General features: G+C 33.7%; 1 protein-coding gene across 2 annotated transcripts in view; it reads right to left on the reverse strand.

The window, feature by feature from the left end:
- Positions 1 to 24171, reverse strand: part of LOC106874473 (ribitol-5-phosphate xylosyltransferase 1) — a 435359-nt gene that overhangs the window by 225086 nt on the left and 186102 nt on the right. The window lies entirely within an intron of this gene.

The raw sequence follows: 24171 nt of genomic DNA on the forward strand, positions 1-24171 counted from the left end.
GTGGTTTGATGGCCAAGAAGTCTGGAAATCATGGTAACTTAATAAAGGTTGCCCCTAACCACAAAAACAAAAATTAAAGATGGGATCTAAAAACGTTCACCCAATCAAATGCAAATTAAATATATCCAAGTGAAGTAAAGTATTCACAAGTAATCTAAATTTTGCTTTAAGGAATATTAATTTTTACATTTTCTTAGTTATGTACAGGCAACAAATGCTGACACATTTGTAATGCCCACTTTCTGCATTTTAGATGGTTAATTTAGTTTAAATGCCCATCCATTTTTAGTCATGTCTATTCAAGGAAAAGAGCTTTGTTAACAGAAGCTGATAAAGTTCAGCGCGTGGGCGCACGCACGCACACACACACACACACACACACACACACACACACACAGACTTCATTTACCATAATTCACTCACAAAGCTTTGATTGACTTGAAACCATGGTGTTGCATAGTGGGACTGAACTGAGTACCCACAGGTTCCTATGTGATGAACGTCTAGACACCCAAAATATAACAGCTTCTACTCCTATATTAGGAGTAGAAATTTGCTTTACGAGGTGTACTCAAAAGGTATCCAAACTTGATTTTTTCTGCACAAGATAATAATGAGTGAGCAAAATCCACATGGCTATTAGGTGGCCACATCCTTCCTGAGCATGCATGAAAATTTTTGTGTGTGTAGGTTTTGCCAGTCACCCACAGTGATGCATTGAGTACAGACGTCAAGAGTGTGCTGTGTGATTTTTCCTTTTGAATCAAGATGACCGAGCACATTGAGCAAAGATACTGTATCAAATTCTGCCAAAAATTTGGTGGTATGCAAGCCCAGACTATCGAGAAGATTCAGAAGGCCTTTAGAAATGATGCTATTGGAAAAACACAAATAAAGAAGTGGTACAACTGGTTCAAAGATGGCAGCACCTCAGTGGACAGTGAGCCACAGTGTAGCTGACCATCAACTAGCAGAAACGATGAAATGATTGCAAAGGTTCAAGGAATAGGTTATGAAGACTGAGGCGGTGAAAACGACCTGACCTGTGGGTAGCAAAGAAATGAGAACTCCACCATGACAACACACCAGCTCACATCATCCAAGCAAAACACACCACTTGTTAATCAGGTTTTCTACTCCCCAGACTTGTTAATCAGGTTTTCTACCCCCCAGACTTGTTAATCAGGTTTTCTACCCCCCAGACTTGTTAATCAGGTTTTCTACTCCCCAGACTTGTTAATCAGGTTTTCTACTCCCCAGACTTGTTAATCAGGTTTTCTACTCCCCAGACTTGTTAATCAGGTTTTCTACTCCCCAGACTTGTTAATCAGGTTTTCTACTCCCCAGACTTGTTAATCAGGTTTTCTACCCCCCAGACTTGTTAATCAGGTTTTCTACTCCCCAGACTTGTTAATCAGGTTTTCTACTCCCCAGACTTGTTAATCAGGTTTTCTACTCCCCAGACTTGACTTCATATGACTTTTGGCTATTCTCAAAGCTCAAAAAAGCACTCAAAGGGAGAAGATTTGAGTCAATAGAGGACATTAGGCAAAATTCAATGGCACAGCTCTATGGCATCCAAAAAAGTGATTTACAGAAATGTTTCCAGCAGTGGCAGGAATGCTGGCAGAAATGTGTAGACTCCCAAGTCAAATACTTTGAATGAGACTAAATAAAAATAGTGAGTTTTTAATATTACTTGTTTTTTTGGCCAAAGGTCAGATACTTTTTGACTACCTTGTATTTAGTCAATTTTTTAATTAAAAACCAAATATTAATAATTCTTAAATTATTTCTTTTATTCTTCAAATATTCACATTTCACAGATTATGCATACAGGTCATAATATTTTAATTTATTTTAAATACATATTCTTGTAAAGTATTCAGGAGGAGATGGGGAACTAAACTAATGATATGCAAAGTTAAATGTATGCCAAAACATTAAGCATAGAAACAAAATGAGAAAATTTATTGAAAAAGGAGCTTCTGATGATATTTTCCATGAATTAATATTGGAACTAGAAATGAAACAAGTGTTAAGAGAGATTTCTAAATAAAGCTCATGAATCTAATGCATATTTAAGTGACTGTATACATCCCAAAAAGAAACACAAATGGTATTTGAGACTAATCCTGTCAAATGTGATACAAACATTAGTCTATAATAAATCTGATATGCATAATACCATTTAAGAATAAGTGGAATCTCTGATTTAACAATTTACTCAAAGAGAAATAGAAGCATTAAACTAATGACATTACATCTATATTGCAGTTGGTAAGAATACAAATTCTTTACTATAACAAATAAACAAGTAATCCACATTCAAATCACATTAACAGATCCAAAATGCTTTGTTTGTTTGTTTTTACATAATTGTTAACTCTTTCATTTATTTGATTAGTTCAGCTTATCTCTAAAATATCAGGCAAGTACAATTAAAACCGAAAACAGCCTCTGCTCTTTAAGCCATTAATAAAGACTTTTAATTGAAATTGAAGAGTGTATTTAACTTGTTGGAAAAGGTGAAAAGAAAAACAAAAAAAACTTGAAGCACTGCATTAGAAAATTATAATTTTAATTCAATGGAATTTTTTCCTTTCAAAGTTTTATCTTTTAGATGTCCCAATCTTCTTTACTAAATCAATGCATGCATTAAGACTAGTCTGTAAAGTTAGAGGAAGCGTGGACAGATACTGCTGTATATGATATGAAAAAGCAGACTCTCTTTTCCCCAAACAAAAGGTTGTTTGTATATGTGAACAAAAAAATGTGATGTTATGTGATTATGACCTTAGAAATTAAAAGAGGATAATGCCATTTCACAAAGAACAAGTTTATTGCAATTCATAAGAATCTAGCGAAGTGATAATTAGTTAGAAAAGAAAGAGGAAAATGGATGAACATAGTACTGTGTAGTCAATTGTTGAATCAATAATAATAAGTTTACAAAGATGGTAGTAATGTATATATATATATATAAATCCAGGCCAATGTGGAAACTGGACAACAAGAAGGACGTGATTAATGCAATTAACAAAAAGTAGTTTTTAGTCTTTGACAGAATAATAGTATTTTTCAGACTCAGCAACTGTTAAGATTTCTAGTTTTAAAATAAGAAAATCTTTTTCAATATTTTCAAGCCATGTTAAAAAGATGTTACTACATGTAATTGATTTGAAAGAAATGCTAAGAGCAAAGAGTTGATTACACAATGAATTAAGAACAACAACAATAATTATTATTATTATTCATATTTAGTCAACAGATTTCTTGTAGAAGAAAGGGCAGTGAAAGTGGTCTTTTTAAGAGCCTTGAAGACTGGAGGGACGAAAAGAAGTTTTCAAAAGAGAAGAGCTGGCCAAAATGCTTGCAACATAGAGGATTTTGTTGAAAGTCATCCAACAGCTAGGTAGTGATGTTAAACCAAATACCATTTTAAAGTTACTACCTATGAACATAACACTTGTCAAACCTGCTGTCCAATCAGCTTGAACCTGAAACTATGGTTGTGGAGCAAAATGTCATAACCCCATGACTTTGCTTATTATATCTAGACTGTAGTTTGAAATAGTAAAATCTTACCATTTCTTCCTCATAATACATTATAATATAACAGAAAAAAGTAAAAAGAAAAACCAAAAAGAAGAAAAAATCTCAAAATCTTGAGATGATTTTAGAAATAGCTATAAATGGGAATACAAACAGAAAACAGTAGTTTGAGCAATAAAGGAAATTAAGAATAATGAGTACAAGTTACAAAGAAAGTTGTTTAATGAACTAATATGGGCACCTATTTGATTTAATAGCATTAATTACAGTGATGAAAAGTCCAAAAGGAATTGTTCGAAGCTGAGAAAACATTTGGCAATGACAAAAGTGAAGTGATTTTTAATTAATGATTCACACATAGATACTTATGCATCACGCATAAAACATTTATATCTACAGACTATAAATAAAGTCAGCTCACGGTAAATTAAAATGGAAATAAAAGAAAATCTGTAAATCAAAATGAATTTGTGGAATTCATAAACTAAAATGAAATAAAATCACTAAGTATTGTAACTTATGTAATATAACTCAGCTCTTTCTTAGATATTGCATAAGTCATTACTATATTTTAACACTGCAATTCTTCCTTGAGTCTCAAATGACATTTCACAGATATATCTCAAACAAGCTAAATCATCATCACCATATATCTTCACCATTTAATGTCCGTTTTCCATGCTGGCATCTGAGACCCTTTCTCATCACTTTGTTCCATGTCTTTCTGGGTTTACCTCTTCCACATGTTCCTTCCTTTATAAAAGCTTGGAAATCTTTGATGCGACTGTCTTCATTCATACGCATTACATGGCCATACCAGTGCAGTCTTCTCTCTAGCACACTACATCTGAAGCTCTGTATTCCTAGTTTTTCTCTTAAATCATCTACACTCTGTCTTACACACACCCACTGACCATACCCATCCAGTGGAGCATACCAGCTTCATTTCTTTCACAAGCCTTCACATGTCTTCAGTAGTCACAGCCCATGTTTCATTGCCATATAGCATAGCTGTTCATACACAGGCATCATGCAATCTGCGTTTCACTCTGAGGGAGAGGCCCTTCATGACTAACAGAGGAAGGTGCTCTATGAACTTTGTTCAGCCTATTCTTATTCTAGCAGCCGTGCTCTTGGAACAACCTCCACTACAGCTAATTTGGTCACCAAAGGTATGAAAACTGTCTTCTACTTCTAAGGATCTCCCCTGACATTTGAGGGAATCTATTTTATGCACATTCCTGGAGTTTAATGTAACTGCACAACTTCCACAGGTAAGTCTTCTAGTGATACTACTGCACCTCTTGTGTATCCATAGATTGCACTGGGAACACCATAAGGAGTTTCTCCCAACACCTTTTCTACATATTGAGCAGGACCATCTCCCCGAAGGAAGCTGTGCCTTGTCTGTTTTCCTACTTATTAGGACTTTGGCCTTTGCTAAATTAACTCTAAGGTCCTTTGATTCCAAGTCTTGGTTCCAGACTTGAAATTTCTTTTCTAGTTCTGGTAGTGATTCAGTGATAATCAGAATTTGATAAAACGAACAATCCATTGTTATGAGGTCAAGACATCCACTTTGAAATCACTGCTTCTGGGGTCAGTTGTATTGCACTGTACTTTGGGCAAGATTCTTCATTCACCACAGACTCCAGTTGCTGTGTGTGAGACTTTAACGGATTATGTTATGCAGAAGCATATTTCTACACACACATGCACATGTATGTGTGCACATACGTGTGTGAGAGAGAGGGAGAGAGAGAGAGAGAGAGAGAGAGAGAGAGAGAGAGAGAGAGAGAGAGAGAGAAAATTTACAAAAGTGTAACTACCTTAAAGGTGTTTACATCACTAAAGACAAGTAACACCTCTAAAATTAGGCTATCGAATAAAGATTGATAAAATGAATTACTAGCATAAAAATACTGAAATACTGAAAATACTGAAAGATGATAAAAATAATTGGTCCAAACCTTTGAAGGCAGTGCTCATTCAAGGCAACTTTTTTATGACTCAAATGATAAAATTATACTTGAGGTTCAATATTTTCATTTTAGCAGAAGATTCTTAGATAAATTATATTTGATCTCAGAATATAAATTAGACTAAAAACATTTTAAAGTAGGTTACATTTCACCTCAGTTATATTATAATTTATTAAAGTACAACAAAATCTCAATTAACTACCTAAGAACACACAACGGGGTCTGTATGGTCTGCAGGAGCGAACCCCCACCTCTCTCTCTCTCTCTCTCACGCACACACACACACACAGAAAATTTAATAAACAAATAATTTATTTGCTTCATCTACCAAAAATAGCAAAATTGCTTTCTTTATGCCATCTTCCATTTCTATGTATTTTACAGTAGACATTGAGGGATTTACACACACACACACACAGACACACACACACACAGACACACACACACACAGACACACACACACACACACACACCAATAAAAGTTTCATGTATATGTGTAGGTATTTACTTATTGAGAATAAAAAGGATGAAAAGAAATGTCTATTCAAATTTTATTCCATAACAACTCAGTAGTAACACCAATCAATAAATAAAATCATGTGCACAACTTGCTTCAAAGAAAATTAATTTGTAAGCAAATTTAGAAAGTTGTTTACATATTTTAACATTAATTTTCTTTATGTATTTGAAAGTTTTAGCCTTTTGATATTTCTGAAGAAAATGCCAGTCTATTTAAAAAGAAAAAACCCAACATTTTTGTGGAATGTTTAAGGTCAAGAATGAAAGAAATATTAAACATCAGCTAAACACATACACATAACATCACAATTAAAATTAAATAAGTTTCCTTAGTCTTTGGAAGTTCCATTACTAATGATCTGATCATGATAATAGTCTGGATTTTGAGATTCAAAAGTTAATTACAAAAACTTGTATTATTCATTAAGTTTGGCAAGTAGATGAATTTTCCTTGCCAAAGGGCATAAGTTAAATTCTCTGCTAAAGGTTAATTTTATGAATGAACATTTCAGTCATTCAGTATACTAACTGCTTACATATTATACTTCAGCACAAAGAAAACAAAAGATAAAGCTTTGTGTTAAGAGAAGATTGTATTTCTTTTTTTCACTTAGTGAAAGAAGAGTCGTTTCCATGACACTTGCAAGCTGCAGTTGATGCTCAGCTCCGGCTTCGACAAGCTAAGACCAAGCGGTAAGAGCAATAATTAAGGCTAGAGGTTATATAATTAATGCTAGAGGTTTTGCTTATCAGTGGTACAGTCTTATTAACTTTCTCTATGATCTTTCTTTATGTAGCTGGACCTCCATTCTTGATATGTGAGGACATATTAAATTCACATCTAAGCTTAGCAGCATCACCAACTGATGATAACATCCTTGGGATGTAGTTTTGGCAAAATTATATACATGTGAGGCTACTGTAAAAGATCAATCAGAGATTGTAAGCTGTAATATATATATTTAGGGATTTTGAGGGTTTTAGTTGCATGTTCTTTGTGCATAGGTGTGATATGCAAATTTTACCACATGTGTAACAATTTTGATACAACCAAAGGAAATAGGAGTGTTATATCCACCTTGGAGGACACTTTCAATGATTTCTTTTCTCATTGAAGCAATGCAAGTCTAGTTTGAGATGTCTAGGCTAGATGTGAAAAAAACCCCACCTGTGTATGGGAGTTAAATGGAAGTTGACTTCACCTGCACAGAAGGGTATATTGCTTGAGTTGACAGGGAGAAGAATCTCAATATGAAGAAAAGTAAGAGAGTTTACCAAACCTTTGAGTACACCAGAGATATTTCTTAGCCTTAACACAAAAAGGAGCAAACATGGTGACATTATCAAGAGCTACCTTTGCTTAGCATTTGATAGGATTTCATGATTCAAAAAGAATAGTTTCCTTTTATGCAGAAAGGATGAAGTAAGTCAGAAGTAATGTTAAGGCTTGCATGGATTAGTATTATACTCCACTCTCAAGGTTGCAGAGGAAGAAACATTTGAGTAATAGACTATAACTTTTTACACTATTTAATTATATCCCACCAGTTTGTAAGTTCAAATTCTTCTGGAATCAATTCTGGCTTTTATCCCCTTTGGATCAATAAATAAATATCAGACATGTATGTACTTGATGTACCACTAGATCAATCAATTATTTTCCTCTCCTACAAATTGTTGGCTTTGTGTCTTTATAAGAAATCAATACTTTAACAATTTAGAATAAATTCAACCTATATCATAAAAGTAACACTACACTGCTAAGCACATGCACGTCATTGCTGAATCACTATTCAAATAAAATATAATTCTTTAATAGTCTGTAACCAGAAAATATTGTTTTCCATGCCAAAAGTTTTCAAACACAAGAAACCAGAAAAGAAAATAAACAAATTAAGAAATTATATCTTGTATGAAATTTCATAAGATATATTGTTTGAATATCATTTTACTTTTATTGCAGCTAGAAAGACAAGAAACTGTCTATTGAATATTGAGCAACTGCAAGTCGATAATTTATGAATGGGCTTTAAATTTTTACTGAATAGACTTAAATTAAATAATGATTCTTGTGTGTTTGAATATTAGATCAATTAATGTAACTGACTGCAACTCAATAGTAATAGTAAACTAATTATTAGTAATTAGTGGATACACAGTCAGCATAAATAACTTAAACAATTTAACAATGTAATTAATTTACAAATAACTAATACAAGATATACACAATACAACTTTTCAACAAAATCTTCTAGCAATAATTATTATAAAAAAACTTCATTTAATTAACTTACAATGGTCTAAAATTAAAATTTCAAGTTCCAACAAAGAAATTATAATTAAGATTCCAACTTACAATATAAAAATTCAGTATCAATAATAAACTTGAAATTGTATGCGCACACACACACACACACACACGCATGTGTGTGTGTGTGTGTGTGTGTGTGTGTGTGTGTGTGTGTGTGTATCTCCATGTGAGTTTTACATTCATCTTCCATCTTATCATTGGATGAATTCTTTGTAACAAGACTTTTTCAGGACCATTGCATTATATTTTTACATGGCTGGAGTATTGTATGCATTGAGTGATTCAAACTACATTAAATTTTGATTCAAATGTTCTCTTCGGGCACCATACACACAATATAAGAGGGAGTTTTGCATGGTTACAAAACCTGCTAGATACCTTTCTACCTAATGAGAGAGGAAGGACACATTTAAAAAATGTAATACTGGGTACACTGTGCTTAGGAAGAATGCCGCACGATTGAAATACCTTTCAGAATGAATATCCTTTAGATTTGACTTAAGACTGATCGATAACTTATATGGATTAGGACTGAACATACAAACCAGCCTCCATTAGTAATGGAGGGTTTTATCTACTACGTAATGATTTCATATGATGGCTATATCTTAGTGAGTTTTAAGGTTATTAGCTCAAATCTCAGTGAAGATGGCCTTATTACTGTAATGACTGTATTAAGTTTATTGATAGCGTTTCAAGCACTAGATGCACAACCATACCTTTTGCATGCTACATATTTTCTTAACAGAGGTAACTTTATTAAATATCACACTCTGCCACTTTCTTCTTGTTTTCTCTCTCATTATCAAAGCTTACAAGAAATGTGGATATCATCTTGCCTGACAGAAACATGTGTGATATTATAGTAAGTAATACTTTAAATTGCTTAATGCTTATGGTGATTCAATATTCTTGCAATACTCTTATAGTGTAAGGGTATTCTATTTTATAGCATATTATTTATGCCTCTCTCTTTCCTCTGTCAATTTTCTTATGGTTCATTTAGTTCTAACTTCAACCAGGGTTGATTTTTGCCTTTCATCCTTCAGCAGGGTCAATAGAATAGGTACCAGTTAAGTACCAAGATCAATATAATCCACCATGTCTCATCTCCAAAATGCATGGTCTTGTATTGTTAAAAATCAATATCTTTCTATAAAATATAAACAGTATAATGATCTTAGGTAATGTGACCAATATTTGTTCAAAAGAAGATACCCTCTTGGTGGCATATTCTGTTGTTAGAAGTTTAGCAAATGACTGTACATGCAACAATGTTGTAAGCAACTGATATTACCTTGACATGTTAACGAAAATAAAGATATAATTTTGGTAGAGCCTAAAAATGTTCAAAACTCCTACTTCTTTTCGTTAAATAAATACATCATAAAATAGGAATCTGTTGTGCTTTTTTTTTCTTTTTCATTCTACATAGGCTGTCAGACTGATGCATGGAGTTTGTATGGATTGGAAGGAGTTGGGTATCTTTTGGTGCACTTCTCAAAGCTGTGTCCTCAAAAGAATCCTATATAGATGTTAACCATCCCTTACACTAGTTAGTACACATTATCTAGTTATGTGTGAATTGTTCTAATACAAAATTTCCAATATATCCATCAAGATGCTTAGTGCCTATATTAATATTGCAATATTCTTTTTTGTTTTAACTGAAAGAAAACAGTAAAAAATAAAAAAATAAATTTCTATGACAGTATCTACTTTAATAATACACATTTCTAGCCGCTAACTTTAAAAATGGATGTAAAATTGTACAGCTAAGAACTTTAATTGGTTTATATTTGTAAATTCCATAATTGAAATACGTCTTTTTTTTTCTTTTCAATTTCCTTTTCTTAATGTAGAAATTATATTTCACTGAATGATTTATCTCTGGAAATTGAAATAGCAGAATCATTAACTAGAATAGAAAGTGATATATTTAAATGGAAGAGAGGAATATGAGAAACATAATAGCAATGGTAAGATGATAGACACTTTTAACAATTTTCCATACCAAATAAGTAACACAGACAATGAAAACACATTAGATAAAAATAACAACCACTAATTAGCACCAAAATGGAATTTTAACAGTTTTGATCAAATATATATAATTATCATATTTTCTTTGATATGCTGCCTTGTAGCTTCCATTATTAAGAAAATATGTAACACGAGCAAGGTGAGAAGGTGCATATAGTGCTTAGAATCCAACAATAAACTGAATACAATCTTTAGCCTATTAGTCCAATAAGAGAATCATTATTGAAATGAGAGCTAATATTTTTAAACTTAACTTTGATACATAAGAAACCATTACAATATCCTGAAATACATTATTATCAGACTATCCTTCTAATATTATTTTCGTTTAATATGCAAGCACAGTTAGTAAAAAATTTCAAAATTTGTAGTTTAATCTGCCCTTTACTCTGAAGATAAAAATATTTGTTGCTGGCAGGAGAAGCTCCCTGAATTTTTCCCAACCTGGCTACTATGCTATACTTTTCCTTGGCTACTGCACTATATTTGGAACCACTACCTCCCCTGCTAATTACATCTCCTTGTAACAAAATCTATCAACCACATCTAGTGAGCTACCTGAACACTTACGAGAGTCTCTTTCTGGTGTGCTCAGAGTACATACTGCTCCAATGTATCAGTTGCAGAAAAAGTTTACTTTCTGTTGGTCTGCCTGTGATTCCACTCCACATCTTGTGTCCATGGTTTACATTGGGTACAGCTTATGGAGTTATATCTACTCCTTTTCTGAATATTGAGCAAAGTCATTCTCCTGAAGATGCCAAGGTTCTACTAGCTAAAACCTCAGTCTTTTCTAAGTTCACCTTCAGGCCTTGAAGTTCTAGGCTTAGCTTTCATGACCAGAATTTACTCTCCAGCTTCCCTGGTGATTCAGCTTTGAGAACTAAATCATTAGCATATAGGAGTTCCCATGGATAGCCAGGCTTAAACCCCTCTCTGATGGCCTGTAGGATTATGATGAATAGGAGAGGACTGAGGACTGGACCTTGAGGGACTATTATTATCTTTACACTAAATCCATCACTGACATTGTTATCAACTCTTACCAATATTAACTGTAACTTTGTACATAGCTTGTGCAGCCCTCACAAGCCATTCACCTACACCCAGTTTCCTCCGTGACCACCAAATTAATGAACATGGTACTCCTTCAAATGCCTTCTCCAAATTAATGAAAGCCGGGAATAGCAGTTTATTCTTAACCAAATTCAAATCAAATTAGTTGCAGGTATTTTCTGAATACTGTTCAGACTTCAGTCAGATAAAGAGCTGGAAGTTCAGCCAGTTCATAAATTTTATGAAGAGATCATGTACAAATACATCACACTGGCAGCTACAAGCCTCAAGTTTCATTTTTAAATAGAACACCAAAGTCTATCAGACTCACTGTAAAATAGTATCACTGTATGATAAACTACTTTGTTAGTACTAAATAGAAAATGCTGCTCAGTTCTCAATTCATAGACTTCTTTAACATACAAATACAACTGATTTCTTTCTTAAAAGCTACCTCTAAGCATTTTTGAAAATCAGAAAACAAAATGGATACAAATCTATAATTTTGTTTTCATGACTTTCAGGCATTGATTAATTAATAAGCAGCACACTTTTCTTAATTCATAACCTGATTTTTCTCAGAATACTATAAAGATCTGTGCCTATATTTTAAATATAGCTTCACTAGTAATTTATCTTTTAAATTAATTAGTCCCAAGACGGGATATTGTAAATACAATTACAGTACATATGTTAGAATCAATGGCTTGAAAGAAGATGCATAACTGACCACAGACAAGTACAGGGTGCCCCCTAAAGAATTTCTGATTATTTGAATAAAGATGATTTTATCAAATTTAGTTTTGAATTGTTTAAAAATGATTAAAATGCCCTCCTCCAGAGGAACACAGGGAAAGAAGAGAGCTGAACCGCACTGGGTTTCTTTGCTTTGATTAACTTTACCAAAGTTCAGAAAACTAGCAGATCAGCTTGGCCTTGAACCAAACAGTATGACACACAGACTGATTGAATTTGTTCTTTACAAACACCCAGGTACAGATAGATTTGTATTCACAATGTAAAGTTTACCAGTGCCTTTTCCTTAAGAACTCAAAAAGTTCATCACACCAGACCAGTGGTTGAATTCAGAAACCAATGAAGGCAGGACAAAGTCAATGAAGTGTGTAGAATTAATTACTCATAGAGAAAATTAAATAAAGAAATTAAGGGCAACAATATACAGAAAGCAACAAGAAATAATATGAGTAACAAAACTGGCTGCTGCCGAACTAATTAATTATTTAACGAATTATATTTTACATATAAGGTCTTCAAAACTGTGATGAAAGAGGATGGTAAAAGGCTCCACAAAATTTTGAAGTTACACATGAAAGTAATCAAAAGTAGGTTTAGGTTAAACAAGGAATTTTAGAGCAAAGGTACATGTTCATCAAGGATCTGCACTCATGCCACATGGGGTCCAGAAGAGAGGAACAAAGCAAAGATGGTTGACTGACTTTTCAACACTCATATACCAGGAAAACTTAGTATCAGTGAATTTTCAGAGCACTTAGGTATCCTAAATATCTATTAAAGCATACTGGATAATTGTTGTGAATTGGCAGAGGAAAGTAACTATAGCAAACTAGTGAGAACATTATGTGAATAGCTAGAGCATACACAAGGCCATTGGAAATCACTGATGACCTTGGCAGATGATTCAGACACATGATTTACCTACCAGACCTACATAAAGCATGCCATCATTGGAAACTAAGCATAAGGATGGTGTGTGTGTGTGTGTGTATTTATACTGGTAAGTGAATTGTACTTTTTATGCAATTCATTCATAAAAGCTACAGAAACAAGAAAATTGATTTTGAAGAAACATCAGCTCAGCTTAAAGAAACATATCTCATTTTAATGGAAATAGTATACTACAAATTTAAAAAGTTATAATTTGACACACAGCACACAAGATTTATACCTGCAAGTTATTACATTACAAGAGAGAATTAATTCTTCCAACCGAAGACGGCATTAAATTATACAAAGAAGACTATGCCCTAAAATTCATTTAATCAAATAGACTACTTCTTATTTGGTAGAAGAGGAGAGAATGAAATATCCAGAAGACATAAATAAAACAATAACTTTATTATTTATTACAGCTGAATAAATTGTAATTAACTACAGTTCCGGAGGATAAATTTAAAAGTTACAAACACATCATTCATCAGATGTCCATTGAGACTATGGTAGCAGGAATAATCCAAGTAAAATCCTACAAGAATTAATTTTAATGCATAAAATAATTACATTATGCATTGATGTAGGACTATTTTAGAGAGTCCCAAATTTAAGATAATTTCACACCATAGCAAAAAGTAATTCATAAAGTATTTTAAATATAAAATAAAGATTGACTTACATTAAAAAAAAAAAAAAAACCTATTGCAGAAACTTGAAACCACATTTCACAAAAACACTGATAAATACGTTATTTTAAAAACATATTCAAATGAGTCTTTATGCTTGATTGGAAAACCTGATTGATGCAGTAGTGTTTCCAAAATGATTTTGCAATGTAGCATCTTAAATTAAATAGGGGAAAAAAGACTGAACATCAAATTTCATCAGGTGATACACCATTCTATTTTATATGCTAATTGCAGTTGCTGAATATTATTAAAAATGCAATAAACAAAACAGAAAAAAAAAAGAAACATTTGAAAAGATAAGTTTTAAATTTGATAGCATCAAGTCATATTTCAGATGAAATATATCAAATAGGAAAATGTAGATTTTTGTAAACATTAACGCCAGTAACAACGAGCCTTGCAAGATGCTGTAGTATTTATATACATATCTACGCAACTAATCAAAAGAAATTATTTTGTGTTACAAGGTGCAGGAAACAGGTTTGTTATGTAAAAAGTTTGTTTAGCAGTCATGTGAATCTGGGTTTGACTACATAACATCTTGGACAAATGCTTCAGGGTCATCAATGCTTTCTGACTTCAATTTGGTAGACAGAAACTGTGCAGAAGCCCATCATATGTACAGGTGTGTGTGCATGTGTAACTTAGTCTATAATATACAGAAATTCAGAGAATATGTACCAGATTGAGATAAATACTGTGGATGGTACAGTGTGTAAAGGTGAGGCTTCAGTATGTCGGTGGTCTAATGACCGAACACAGTAAAAGAATAAAAGAATACGAATGAAATCTTTTAGGGTATAGCCAAAAGAAAAATATGATGTAGATTAGAGTCCCAACAAATTTACATGTGCACTTATGTTGCCATAGAATCCTACAGTCAAAGGATGAAAAGACATCTCTTACTATGTACACTGTCTGCCTAACTGTAAATAATAACCTTAGACAGTTTTCTCAACTACCTACCCTAAGTACATTAAAATTGAGAAACACAAGTTCAAATGCTAGAAGCTGAAACATAATCTTAACAAAGGTTACTAGAAAGAAGATGGGAATACCAGTGATACTATTAACCAAAATAAACCAGAAATAGCAGTGACTCTAAAGTATATATGGATAAATGTGAAGTGATACATAGATGGGCATACACGTATAAAATTAATAGTTTTTATTGAACATAATCTAGTGATACTCCCTTGCATAGATCTTTACTGGTGTTGATCAATTCTATTTTTCATAAAGAAGAAGTTTTGTTGTTCATATTGGCAAAGAGTCTTCAATCAATTTAGCTACAAGTTAGGCCGTGATTAGAGTGATGTTTTAACATTAGAAAGATTATTTTAAAAAAGTGCTATGAATTTCTCTTTCTTCTTGTCTCATTCTTCTCCTGATATCTACCTGTGTCAGATATAGGTTCATCTTGGTGAGAACACTTAACACAGAGGAATTTTTAAGATAACATACATGAGAAATGGTAATTGCATCAATATTGTTATCACTCTATAACTGCTTCCTGTTTCTGAGATAATGAGATATGTTTCTAACTCCAAAGGTGTAGATAGCTTTCCTGATGAAAAGCAAGTACAAATATCTAGCAATAAATATACATAACACTATAAATTTATGTGAATAAATATTTCCAGTGCTACTGTTATTTTAAAATAGACTGATTTATGGTTTCTATTTAGATAATCTAACTGACATGGAGTCATTCACCAAAACACTTCATCTAGTCGCTCTTCACAAATGTTCTTGTCTTCTCACTCCGCCTTTTCTGCTCTTACTACCAAGAGTTCTGCTCTTTAGAACTAGTTGATCTGGTCATCAAACTTATTCATTTCTCATCTTGTTACATATGTCATCCATCTCAATAACTACTGTGCATAATTCTTTCTTCTCAGAATATTACTCCTCTAGAATTCCTTTCTTTTTTCTACCATTATTGCTGTGAACTTTGCTTCTTGCAGCAAGATGATCTCATGCCACCTTTACTTCAGGTACCCAGTTCACTTGTTTCTTGTCTTCTCATAATTGATCTTGCATCAACTTCACTAACCATCCACACCAACCATTATGCCTAATCCTTCCTCTCTTGAGCACCACTCCTCTGGAATCCCCTCTTGTCATCGACTTGCAGCTGTATACAAAATCAACTTCACTGGTCTTAGAAGGCCTGCTAAGGCCATGGGTATGGCTTCTCTTCAAATCCAAACCACAAAAACAAAAAAAATGAGGTTTGGCACTATCATAATAACATTTTTTTATTGAATATAAAGTCTATGTACTTTGATAATAATTAAACATCCTAAAAAAATGCATATGTTTCATCATAACTTAGGCAGTCCATATGTTCAACAAGTATATAAAAAAAAAAGATTTTTTAATGCTAGTTACATTTCTATTTAATGTAAAATTTATAATAATTCCTGTAAAATAAAAATTGGGACTAAAATATTTACAAACACAGAGGGAACATACTATTTTAAAATAGATATTGGGTTCAAATTATGGTGCAAGGCCAGGAATTTCGAGGAAAGGGTAAGTCAATTACATCAACCCCTGACCGGTACTTATTTTATTGATCCCAAAATTCTTCTTCAATGGAATTCAAACTTAGAATGTAAAGACAGACAAAACACAGCAAAGCATTTTGCCTGTTGTGCTAATAATATTAAAAACATTTTACTCTCAAATAAAAAAAAAAAGCCATTTTTTCATTACACTCATAGGTGTAGGCATGGCTGTGTGGCAAGAAGCCTGCTTCCTAACCACAAGGTTCTGGGTTCAGTCCCACTGCCTGGCACCCTGGGTGAGTGTCTTCTACTATAGCCTTTGGTCAACCAAAGCCTTGGGAGAAGATTTGGTAGATGGAAACTAGAAGAAGTCCAGTGTATGTGTCTGTGTGTGTGTGTGTGTCTTTGTTTGTCCCCCACCACTGCTTGATAACTGTCGTTGGTGTGTTTACATCCCTGTCACTTAGCAGTTTGGCAAAAAACACCGATAGAATAAGTACCAGGCTTAAGAAAAAAACTAAGTCCTGGCGGGGTCGATTCATTTGACTCAAAATTCATCAAGGTGGTGTCCCAGCATGGCCACAGCCTAATGACTGAAACAAGTAAAAAGTAAATGATAAAAATAAGAAATCAAATATGTTAAATGAACAGCATTACAGCATATAACATATTTTCATACTTGCTACTCAAAGTGTTTACGCTGATGATGCTTATATGAATGACTACCTTTAAACCGTATCAAATAGTCAGAAGTACGGCTTCAACATTTGACAATCTTTCTCTCAATACACTATATATGAATACAGTCCTGCAGAGTAGTGTAATGGATATGACTATTGATTTCCTGTGCTGCTGATGGCTTAAGTTCAATCTTACATAATAGACATAAGTGTAGAAATATGGAATACAATAATTTACAAAATTCAGTTTAGATAAGAACGGAAAAGAGCAGGTAAATGAATACATACAAGCATCTTAGTTAATATATTTAATAACAGATATCTTAAAGTTGTTCATGAAAAAATCTTTTTTATGAATAGGAAAATCATCCATATATAAATGCTATAGACTGCTGTAGTTCATAAGACTTTATACGACACAATTTTGTGTTACTGTCCAAAATAATATTAATGCATTTTTGTTGACATTAAATAAACATTCATTTTCCACGGACACATACACACAAAAAAGAAAAAAACAACAACCTATAAAGTATCTTAAAGTAATCTTTAAACTAAACATAGAGCTGCTCATTAAAAAGACCTAATATCAATTTGCTTTTAAACATATAAATGCTTATGTAGCTAGAAATAAAATGGAAAATAAATATTAAAATTTCTATGTAGCTACAATAACAGAAGTAAAGCAATTAATGATCCCTTAATTGAAAAACAACAAATAGGTGCATAACCTTACAAAAACTAGTTTTGTTATATGTTTACAAGGAAATCTTCTATTAATTTATGGTTAGTGAAGATCTAGTATTATTATTTTAGATTCATGTGTTCAGAAATAGATTTGGAAACATCAAAAAATCTCATCTACCAATAACAGTTCATTTACAGTTTCATTTGCACCTACCAGCCTCTATTAGATTGATTTAACCTTAATATATAGCATCCAACCCAGGCCAGCGTGGAAGAGACGTTAAATGTTGATGATGTATGTATGTATATACATATATCATCATTATCATCATCATTTAATGTCCATGTTCCATGTTGATACATGGGTTGGACAGTTTGAGAGGATCTGATGGGTCCTAAAACTACATCATGTTCTACTGTCTACTTAGGCATGGTTTCTATGGCTGGATAACCTTCTTAACTCCAACCAACCACTTTGCAACATGCTTTTTTTTTCAAGACACCACCATTAGTGAGGTTGCTATGAAATATATAGATACATACACACACTTGTGTGTGTGTGTGTGTGTGTGTGTATGTGTGAGAGAGTGTGCGTGTGCGTGTGTGTGTGTGTGTGTGCGCGTGCACATGTATGTGCTGAAGCTCAAAAAGTTCTTCATAAATGCTAAAAAATTCAAGTTTGAAAGAAACAATTACAGAACTAGTAAGTTAGCTCACCGTTCAATCAAACCTCTTATTAATTATATATTCTTAGCTAATACACAGTAGTCGGTAAATGAAATACTAAATAAATAATGATGAGTTACATCTTGTTATTTTGAAAGTGTTTTTTAGATCGAACAATGTAGATATGAAAAGTTCATGGTTTTTGTCAAAGATGAAGAACACACAGGGCCATAAGCATATATCCCATACATCCTTTTCTATGATAGTAAGATGTACTTTGAGGGAAATTTAACTGTTATTTCTAGAAGGTCGAGCAACTGCATAGAAGACAGCAAGGAGTTCTTGGCAAGAGAAATCTAGAAAACAGATTCACTCAACAGTTGAAATATTCAGTAGATTCACATTTAATAATTTGGGAGAAAACCCAAAAAGGAATTACAAACACCCTGACTTGTCATTTAGCGCCCTCCGTAGAATTTAAGGTATCTGTGCATAAAATAATTTATAAATACATTGTAATAAATATTAAAAAAAACTTAATGTTGAGTATATATTCATACATTTTCAAAATATAAGGAATATTGGTAGAATATTCTTATAAATATAAAACTTCAGTTAAATGTAATCACAACAACCCTGGTGTGGAAAACCAAAATAATGTACGACTTATGGAGGTCAGCTGAATGGCAGGCAGATGTGAACATTTCACTTAGAATTAGTGACAAAGAGAACAACTTTGCAAACCAAATGACAGACCCACATTTGTACTTTGTAGCCATTCTTGTTGGTGCACTTGGTTATGTTACTAAGTGTTTATGGAATAGTATGAAAAAATAAGGTTTCAGATAAAGAAAGAGACAGTCTAATTTGTAGTCCATGTTCAAGAAATTCTGTAAGTGGAACAGTGAACAAATGCAAGACTTCTTTTAACCCTTAACTTATAACTTTGTTGTTATCTAAAGTTTAATGATGGAGCTTTGTTTCTAAACCCCTTCTTTATAGAAAAAAATTCATCAGATTAAAAACATATAGAACACACATAGAACATATATATATATATACACACATTATTATATCATATTTGCAAGAAATACCACAAAGTAAGACAATAATTAAAATGGGCTGCCAATCCATTAATCAATGGCTGAGATTACAATCTGAGGAATGCATTGTAAGCAAAAAAGTTACAGTAATGGAATAACGGATTTTTAAAACTATTCTATAATACATACATACACATACACAGATACATACTCACTATACACACATACATAACACTTTCTCTCCATACAGATACACAAAAGGTAAACATATATATATTTATATATATAACATGTTTGACTTTAGTGCTGTTTTATTATCCTGGTACAGCATAAAAATACGATTATCAAACAGACTGATATTCAAATTCAGGTGAGTAGTAAAGTAGTATTGGAAACACTTTTTAATAATTCTTCCTTTATACATGCAGTATATTTAAAAGCTAGTCATGTAGAATATTATTTCCAGTATACCTAAGCTAATTAAATTGCAAACCTGAATATAGACATAAAGGTAGAAAATATAGCTAAGCTATAAGCTTCAGAAATTTGTTTAATGTAAAGAAAATCTAATCACTATAAGAGAGAATAGTGAATAAAAAAATTCGTTGAAAGCATAAATAATTTTTTAAAATTCCAATAAGAAAAATAACATAAAAAAACATAAAACAAAAAATAAGAGCCTACGTGACACAGAAAATAAATTCTATCTTTTACAAGATCCTCAAATCAGCTTCAAATATCTAATACTCGTTATTTATAATTTATCTGGTATACAATGATATTTAATTTTAGGGTAGTCAAAATTGAAATTTTTGGACTGCAATCATTATATAACTGTTGTTAAATGGAAAGAAATAAGAGACAGGAAGGTGCTTAACAAATCTAATGGAGCATTAATGCTAACAATACCCCCAAAAGAAACTCTGGTCCTGTTTTATGGAACAATAAATAAAAATTTAGCCTATGCAAATTAGAACATTTCAGTTCACACTAAGAATAAAGATAAAGTTACAAAGGAAAAACAAAAAGTAAACAGCTTTTATAGTCAAAGCAATATATATCTATATCTATATCTATATATATATATATATATATATATATATTCAAGGCTTGAATATGGTACTTATGCGAAGGCACCCGAATATCGCATCCTAAAAGGATGGGTGATTAAAATCAAACAATGAGCAACACGGATTTCAAAAGTGATTGCAGTACGCACGTTTCATGCTACTTCAATTTATTTAAGTAATGTGAGCATTACCTTAAATGCAATATGAAGAGCAATCTTCAGCTGCACGAAAATGCAGAAAAAAGACATATTATAAATGTGGCAACATATTAAATCCAAGTGGGAGAGAGCATACATAAAATCCAAATGTGAGGAAGAATATATAAGTCCATCTTGACATAGTGGAGTCTATCAGGCTAGTAATTGATTCTAGACAAAAATTTTAACTGTCTCAGAATTCTATTGTTTCTTATCTAGTGGTGATAGCAAAGGGACAATTACTTCTAAAGAGAGGGAAGGTGTAAGCAGTATGCATGGACAAGGCTATAAAAGTATTAGAATCTAGAGGTTTCACTGGTCATAGTAGTATCAGGTCATTTTATTACTATCAGAATGTTGAGGAATTAATGTTGAGGAATTATAGCCCTAGGTATATGGGTCAAATAGGTTTTTTACTTTTAGTCTGAATAGAGTAACAGTATAGTGGTACAGACAACAACAGAACTCTAACTAATGTTTACACAATAAGAGGTATGTTAATAAAATAAATAAAATGAGATGTAATTATCTTCCACAAAAATCATGAAATAATGTCAATATTGAATTCAGGGGCTCTGGATAGGGTGTAAAATTTAAGGATATTAAGTATATAGTGATCATGAACACTATTTTGAATTATCTTTAAAAAAACTTATTAGCTGACGATAAGATAATGATACTATTTAGGAGACACATAGGTAAGCTTTATTTATATAATGTGAATAAAAGATAAAAATTATTATCGGATTTATATTAGTTTATAATAATGTGTTTACTAATGTTTAAGGGACTGAGAAAAGAAAGGATGTTAGGAAATAACAAGGATAATCAATACAGGAATCTGATGATTGATTTAAGTAGATTAGATGTTAAGGATAGAGATCAGGAATATATGTTATAAAGTTTCAATTACCAATATAAATATGTGCTAATTGATAGTTCTAGATGACCATAATAGAAGTAAAGTACTATAAATTTTGATAACTTTAGTTATTTAAATAAAAGTCCTATTTTTTAAAAAATTTAAAAGTGCGAGTAGAGCAATGCACACATGATACCCTAAGGTCTAATCTATTATTGATTAGATTAGGATTGTTCCTAAGTTTAAAAATTTCATATATTTCCATAGAACACAATTCACATCCATATCTATTATTTCTATAAGGTCTTGCTTGATATATATATATATATCAAGCAAGACCATTTCCTTGAAAGGTACCAGGGTCCTGTTTGTCTTCTTTCCTACATACTAAAATCTAAATTGTGTGTATACATACATACATATATATATATATATATATATATATATATATATATATATATATATTCTGTTTCTTCTTTTTTTTTCCATGATAGGCAAAGCTATTTTTGATTTTTTGATGAAGTCATCATCATCATCATCATCGTTTAACGTCCGCTTTCCATGCTAGCATGGGTTGGACGATTTGACTGAGGACTGGTGAAACCGGATGGCAACACCAGGCTCCAGTCTGATTTGGCAGAGTTTCTACAGCTGGATGCCCTTCCTAACGCCAACCACTCAGAGAGTGTAGTGGGTGCTTTTACGTGTCACCCGCACGAAAACGGCCACGCTCGAAATGGTGTCTTTTATGTGCCACCCGCACAAGCCAGTCCAGGGGCACTGGCAACGATCTCGCTCGAAAATCCTACAGGAGCCAGTCAGGCGGTACTGGCAACGGCCACGCTCAAAATGGTGCATCTCATGTGCCACCCGCACAAGAACCAGTCCAGGGGCACTGGCAACGATCTTACTTGGCTTGCCGGGTCTTCTCACGCACAGCCCATTTCCAAAGGTCTCGGTCCGTAGTCATCGCCTCGGTGAGGCCCAATGTACGAAGGTCTTGCCTCACCACCTCAGCCCAGGTCTTCCTGGGCCTACCTCTTCCACGGGTTCCCTCAACTGTTAGGGTGTGGCACTTTTTCACGCAGCTATCCTCCTCCATTCTCACCACATGTCCATACCAGCGCAATCGTCTCTCTTGCACGCCACAACTGATGCTTCTAATGTTCAGCTTTTCTCTCAAGATACTTACACTCTGACGGGTATTCACATTGACATTACACATCCAACGGAGCATACTGGCTTCATTCCTTGCGAGCTTACGTATGTCCTCAGCAGTTACAGCCCATGTTTCACTGCCATGTAGCATGGTTGTTCGTACGCATGCGTCATACAGTCTGCCTTTTACTCTGAGTGAGAGTCCCTTTGTCGCCAGCAGGGGTAAGAGCTCTCTAAACTTTGCCCAGGCTATTCTTATTCTAGCAGCTACACTTTCAGCGCACCCACCCCCACTACTAACTTGGTCGCCCAGATAGCGGAAGCTATCGACTACCTCTAGTTTTTCACCCTGGAATGAGATAGAAGTTGTTTCCTGTTTGTTTGCAGTCTTTATTGCACCTGAACATCTGCCACAAACAAAAACTAACTTGCTAGTTAACCTGCCTTTGATGTTGCTGCACCTCTTATGTGTCCATAGCTTGCACCGGGTACATCTTATAGAGTTACTACCTACTCCTTTTCTACATACTGAGCAGGGCCATCTACCTGAAGGGGTTTGTGTTTTATCTACCTTCCTACTTATTAGGATTTTGGTTTTAGCTAGGTTGACTCTAAGGCCCTTCAATTCTAGACCTTGCTTCCACACCTGAAACTTCTCCTCTAGTTCTGATAGTGACTCCGCAATTAGGGCAAGGTCATCAGCATAGAGGAGCTCCCAGGGGCAACCTGTCTTGAACTCCTCTGTGATTGCCTGGAGGACTATGGTAAATAATAGGGGGCTGAGGACGGAACCTTGGTGGACCCCTACCTCTACCCGGAATTCATTGCTGTACTCATTTCCAACCCTCACCTTACTGGCCGCATCTCTGTACATGGCTCGCACAGCTCTCACTAGCCATTCTTCTATCCCAAGTTTCCTCATTGACCACCAGATAAGGGATCGGGGGACCCTGTCAAAGGCTTTCTCCATGTCAACGAAAGCCAGGTACAGAGGTTTATCCTTGGCTAGGTATTTCTCTTGCAACTGTCTCACTAGAAATAAGGCATCAGTAGTGCTTTTACCTGGCACGAACCCAAACTGCATCTCATCTAAATTGATTCGCTCCCTAATTAGTTGGGCTATGACCCTCTCTGTAACTTTCATAACCTGATCTAACAGCTTGATGCCTCTGTAATTATTTGTATCTAAAGCGTCCCCTTTACCTTTGTAGCAGTTGACTATGATGCTGCTACACCAGTCATAGGGTATGACTCCTTCGTGTATCACCTGGTTCGTAATACGGGTGACTAGGCTATAGCCAACACTGCCAGATATTTTGAGCATCTCTGCAGTGATTCCTGATGGGCCGGGGGCTTTCCCGGTCTTCATACTCTTAATTGCTTTATCTACCCTGGTACTATCAACTCGGATAGCTGGTCCCTCTATTGGGTCGACATAAGGCAGGCTC

The sequence above is a fragment of the Octopus bimaculoides genome, chromosome 9 (assembly GCF_046866305.1).
Source record: "Octopus bimaculoides isolate indiv1 chromosome 9, ASM4686630v1, whole genome shotgun sequence".
Lineage (NCBI taxonomy): Eukaryota > Metazoa > Mollusca > Cephalopoda > Octopoda > Octopodidae > Octopus > Octopus bimaculoides.